Genomic DNA, 6,000 nt, shown 5'->3' on the forward strand with positions numbered 1-6,000 from the left:
TTTCTCAGTTTTATTTATTTTACTTTACAATATTGTACTGGTTTTGCCATACATTGACATGAATCTGCCATGGGTGTACATGTGTTCCCTATCCTGAACCCCCCTCCCACCTCCCTCCCCATCCCATCCCTCTGTGTCATCCCAGTGCAGCAGCCCCGATAATCCTGTATCATGCATCAAACCTGGACTGGCAATTTGTTTCACATATGATAATTCACATGTTTCAATGCTGTTCTCCCATATCATCCTGCTGTCACCCTCACCCACAGAGTCCAAAAGACTGTTCTATACATCTGTGTCTCTTTTGCTGTCTCACATACAGGGTTATCATTACCATATTTCTAAATTGCATATATATGTGTGTTAGTATACTGTATTGGTGTTTTTCTTTCTGGTTTACTTCACTCTGTATAATAGGCTCCAGTTTCATCCACCTCATTAGAACTGGTTCAAATGTACTCTTTTTAATGGCTGAGTAATATTCCATTGTGTATATGTACACTATATTTCTTATCCATTCATCTGCTGATGGACATCTAGGTTGCTTCCATGTCCTGACTATTATAAACAGTGCTGCAATGAACATTGGGGTACATGTGTCTCTTTTAATTCTGGTTTCCTCAGTGTGTATGCCCAGCAGTGGCATTGCTGGGTTATATGGCAGTTCTATTTCCAGTTTTTAAAGGAATCTCCACACCGTTCCCCATAGTGGCTATACTAGTTTGCATTCCCACCAAGAGTGTAAGAGATTTCCCTTTTCTCCACACCCTCTCCAGCATTTATTGCTTGTAGACTTTTGGATCACAGCCATCTGACTGGCGTGAAATGGTACCTCATTGTGGATTTAATTTACATTTCTCCGATAATGAGTGATGTTGAGCATCTTTTCATATGTTTGTTAGCCATCTGTATGTCTTCTTCAGAGAAATGTCTATTTAGTTCTTTAGCCCACTTTTTGATTGGATCGTTTATTTTTCTGGAATTGAGCTGCAGGTGTTCCTTGTATATTAGAGTTAAAATATTTTGAAAGTTAACATAAGCCACTAGATGGTGCTGTTATCACAAAGAAATGAAAAATATACACAATTTTAAAAATAATTTGCACACTGTAGAAAAAATCGAACTGCCATAAAACTGTACGAAGCAGAAAGTATAGGCTAAACTTTTAAGCAGTGTTCCCCAAAGGCAGTCACTGATAACATGGAGATTTTTCTCATTCCAGTTATTTTATCCATATTTGTATTTCTATGTATTAATTTCTCTACCTATATATTCTCTAATAAGAAATCTAATACATATATTGTTATTTTGAAATTTACTTTTTCGAAAAACCTAATAACATTGAAGTTCTTTCCATGCCAGTACATATAATTAATTCCATTCTTCAATAAAATTTGTCAAATAAATTGTTTCAAATGGTCAAAAAATTATAAAATGTGATAATATTTTATTTGTATAATTATTATACCTTTTTAATGATATATTTATTTGTTATACTTGATTTCACTGCTAATAATAGATATTAAAATATTTAATAGATATTTGCTTATGCAAATAATAGTGCAGAAACCACCTTGTGCATTTATCCTGGGACGCTGGCTATAGAATATTGACATCATTTTCTCTTAGAACCTTAGAGGCATAATCTCATAAGACTTAAAACTTCTAGCCTAGCTGTGAGCAATTTAATGTGCCATCCTTATTCCTGAGTCCATTTAAAAACTTTGTATTACTCAGCCATTAAAAAGAATACATTTGAATCAGTTCTAATGAGGTGGATGAAACTGGAACCTATTATACAGAGTGAAGTAAACCAGAAAGAAAAACACCAATACAGTATACTAACGCATATATATGGAATTTAGAAAGATGGTAACAATAACCCTGTGTACGAGACAGCAAAAGAGACACTGATGTATAGATCAATCTTTTGGACTCTGTGGGAGAGGGAGAGGGTGGGGAGATTTGGGAGAATGGCATTGAAACATGTGTAATATCATGTATGAGACGAGTCACCAGTCCAGGTTCGATTCACGATGCTGGATGCTTGGGGCTGGTGCACTGGGACGGCCCAGAGGGAGGGTATGGGGAGGGAGGAGGGAGGAGGGTTCAGGATGGGGAGCACGGGTATACCTGTGGCAGATTCATTTCGATGTTGGGCAAAACTAATACAATATTGTAAAGTTAAAAAAAAAAACAAAACTTTGAATCCCATCTGTTTTCTCTCTTCTCATCCCATCCCACTTCTCTGCTTTAGGGATTACATCTCCGGACACTCTTGACAATGTCCCTGGCTGCCTTCTTTTCTTCCAATATTGTTTTGGGCCCTCAGTGAGCCCTTTCAGTCTTTCTATTCTAGAAAATGTTCTTGTTTAGTTCTTTGATAATTTCCCTTTCTCTTTTTTAACTTTGTCTCTTTTAAGAATCCCTTTTATTCACAATAGTAATCTTATTAGACATATTTTTCATTTTTAATTTTTCTCTTTTATTTTTAATCTTTGTTTGTTCTACACCCTCTTTACATTCTCAACTTTATTTTCTAATCCTCTGGTTTCTAATTTCTGCTGTCATAACTCTTTTAAAATGCATTGATTCTATGTGTCACATTATAAATGAGATTGTGGATGAAAATGAGATGAATCATGCCACAGTTCTAAAATAATGTTCAAATAATGTTTTAGTCATTTGTTGTACTTTATCAGTGTCATAACAAAGAGAGTGCTGACTTACGGGTTGGGAGGTTTATGTTCCTATGCCAGGTATGACAGTCAATAGTGGAGTCATTGAATCTCTGGGTCTTATTTCTCATTCATTTGTTAATTTATTTAACAAAGGTATTGTACTCTACTATTTCTGTGAAGCAGGCATGAGGTTGTATGAAAAGAAGATTGAATCAGATGGTCTTTGAGGTGTTTTCCTCCCTCTGAAATTCTAAAGCCCTTGGATTCTACTTCCTTGAATTCTACCTCTTAGTTATCTCATCACCTGGCTCCTTCCTTTCTTTTTCTACTTTCATTACCTGAGGTCAGGATCTTATCAACTATTTAATGAACTTCTGCATCATCCCTTAGCTGCTTTTCTGGTGTCAAAACAAGAAAGACTGGGAAGGAAGAGAAGAAATCAGGCATATAAAGTGATTCAGTGAGTCTGTGGGATTATGCAGTTTTCTAGTCTCACCTCATATTGCTGCTATCTTATCTTTAATAGAGCTTCTTCCTTTTATAGTGGGGTCAGCAACCATCCTGCTTTACCTGGGACTGTAGGTTTCCTGGGGTGGGGAACATTCTGTGCTAAAATGGAGGCAGTCCTAGACAAATCAGAATGGTGATCACCCTACATCTAGATATTCTTTTTTGATAGCAGCCTGTTCTCTCATAGTTACAATCACTTTTTCCCCACGTCTGAGAATATTAATTATAGGTTTTTAAAAGGTCTTTTTGTTTGTTTGTTTTTACCTACAGTACTAGGTATTGTCTCCACTTCCTTTGAGATATTTTGATTTACTTATTTTAGTCTCTCCCTTGTGTTGGAAAATTTTCACAAATATCTTGTAACTGGCTGATCACATTTGTATTGACCTGATGCTCTAGCAGAGCTGTGGGGTCTGTCGGCAGCAGTGGGCGGGGGGGGGGGGGGGGGTTGGGGGGAGGTGTTGGGAAAAAACAGCACATCACTGCAAGATTGCCAAATGTCAGCCTGGGGCTCTTTTTTCTCAGGTGAGTCAGTTTTCCCAAACAGAAATTCTCCATGTGTTGCTGGGTGGCCAACATTCTGGGGGAGCAGGGTTTGAGCAGAGGATGTGGTGAGCAGAAATTCCTGGTAAGTGGGCTTTCAGTACTCCACTGCTAAGTCAGGGCTCTGCTCTATCAGTTGTGTCTTTGGAACTAGATGCTCTGTGGTTCAAACTTTTCAAGAATGCAAACCTCTTATTTTCCACTGTTGCTGTGTTGGAAGAGGAACAGTTTCTGGGAGTCAGACTGCTCTTTTAAAATGATTTTCAGTTTATTCTCCAGATCTCAGCTTCAGATACTCCAAAGTCTCCTGGTCTTATTCCAAAAACCTTACAAAAATGTCAGATTTTTCCTATCTCCTAATGCCTATTCTTAACACTTTCTCCCTAAACTAGTCCCCGCAAGCCAGGGACAGTTCCAATTCAAGCATTTATATTTACTGTAATGTCTTTGACCATATCCTCACCTAATTGGCCCCTCAACACCTTCAGTTTTTGCTCAAATGGCACCTTTTCAGTAATGGATTTCCTGATAATCATACTTGAAAACATACTCCTCCCCCCAACAACATACCTGTGTTCTGATTTTTTTCCCACAAACCTTATGACTTTGTGTGTGTGCATGTCTGTGTGTTTGTGTGTGTGAATTAGAATGTATGCTCCCTATTAGAAGAATTAGATGAACTTCATGAAGATGAGCATTTTGGCTTTCTTATCTCACACTATTTTCCAGACAGGTGTGCTTGGTAAATAGGATGATTTTCATTTCATGTCTGCCCTGCATTTCCACTTTTAGTAGCATCTGGTGCCTCACCTCTTGAGTCTCTCCAGGGCAAAGCAAATAAGCTTGATTCCTCTTTATTGCCTCAACTCCACCTGCTGCTTCCCATAGGCACTGAATTTTTAGATGTCTCAAATCTAACTCATTTACCATTTTCCTGTCTGCATTCTTGGTTCTAAAATTTTGTGATTTCTGTGGTCTTTTGTGTTCTCATCTCATGGTCCCTTTGGCTTTACAAATGTGTGCCTTCATAAAAAACTCTCCAAGGCAATTTTAGTAGGAATTTGGGGAAGGATGAAGAAAATGATATGCCTTCAGCTCAGGAAAATTAAGCGGAAGTCCTGGAGCTTTGCTTTACCTATTTTGGCTACTTGTTTGACTACTTGTTTGGCTAGTTTTGTGAAACACCTGCTTATGAATTTTGCTTAATTTTCTTTAGTACTGCTATTATTTTACAGTTTGATTGTGATTTCTCTTTTAAATTAAAATTTGGGCTTCCTGTCATTTGTGCTGCAAAAATTTTCCTCAGAAAACTGCTGATTTTGGACTTTGTGTGCTTTGCTATTTCATGAAATTTTATTTAATAAAAATTTTCCCTATGCATCAATAGTTTATTCTTTGATTCCATTTTTAATTCTCTGGTATGCTTGATCTGCTTGTGTCTTTGCTTGTTTTGTGTATAGCTTTGCATTTTGTAATAATCTCAGACTTAAAGTTCACAAAAATAGTACAAAAACTCCCTAAATGTTTTTATTGTACCATATTTGCTTTATCTATTATTGTCATTATTTCTGAAACATTTAAGAGTAAGTTGTACACATAAAGACCCTTTACTCCTAAATTCGTCATTGTGTATTCCTTCATAGGGATACATGAAGGAAGCCCTCATGGATTGGGGGTTCCCTCATAGCTCAGTTGGTAAATCGTCTGTCTGCAATGCAGGAGACCTGGGTTCGATTCTCAGGTTGTGAAGATTCCCTGGAAAAGGAAATGGCAACCAACTCCGGTGTTCTTACCTGGAGAATGCCATGGACCAAGGAGCCTGGTGGGCCCGTCCATGGATTCACAAGAGTCCGACACGACTTAGCAGCTAAACCACCACCACCACATCACTGTGTCCTTCCTATATCTTGAATAGCCACAGTATGATTACAAAAAGTAGAAAACTAACATTGATTCAATGCATCCATCTTAAGTAAAGGCATATTAAAATTTTGCTTATTTTGTAATAATTTACCTTATAGCAATAGGAAAAAAAAAATGAAAAAGAAGTCCCTGGCCCAAGATTCACTCAGGAACATGTTCTGTTAGTTGTCGTCCCTCTTTAGTCCATAAGCTGGAGCAGTCCCTTAGCTATTTTTGTGTTTTATAATTTGACTTTGAAGAGCACATTTCTTAGTTGAGATTTGTTTGATATTTCTTTAATATTAGACAAGGGTTGTCTTCCCTGGTAAAGAATCCAGTGGTAAAGAATCCACCTGCCAATGCA

This window comes from Bos javanicus, chromosome 6, assembly GCF_032452875.1.
Source record: "Bos javanicus breed banteng chromosome 6, ARS-OSU_banteng_1.0, whole genome shotgun sequence".
Taxonomy (NCBI): Eukaryota; Metazoa; Chordata; class Mammalia; order Artiodactyla; family Bovidae; genus Bos; species Bos javanicus.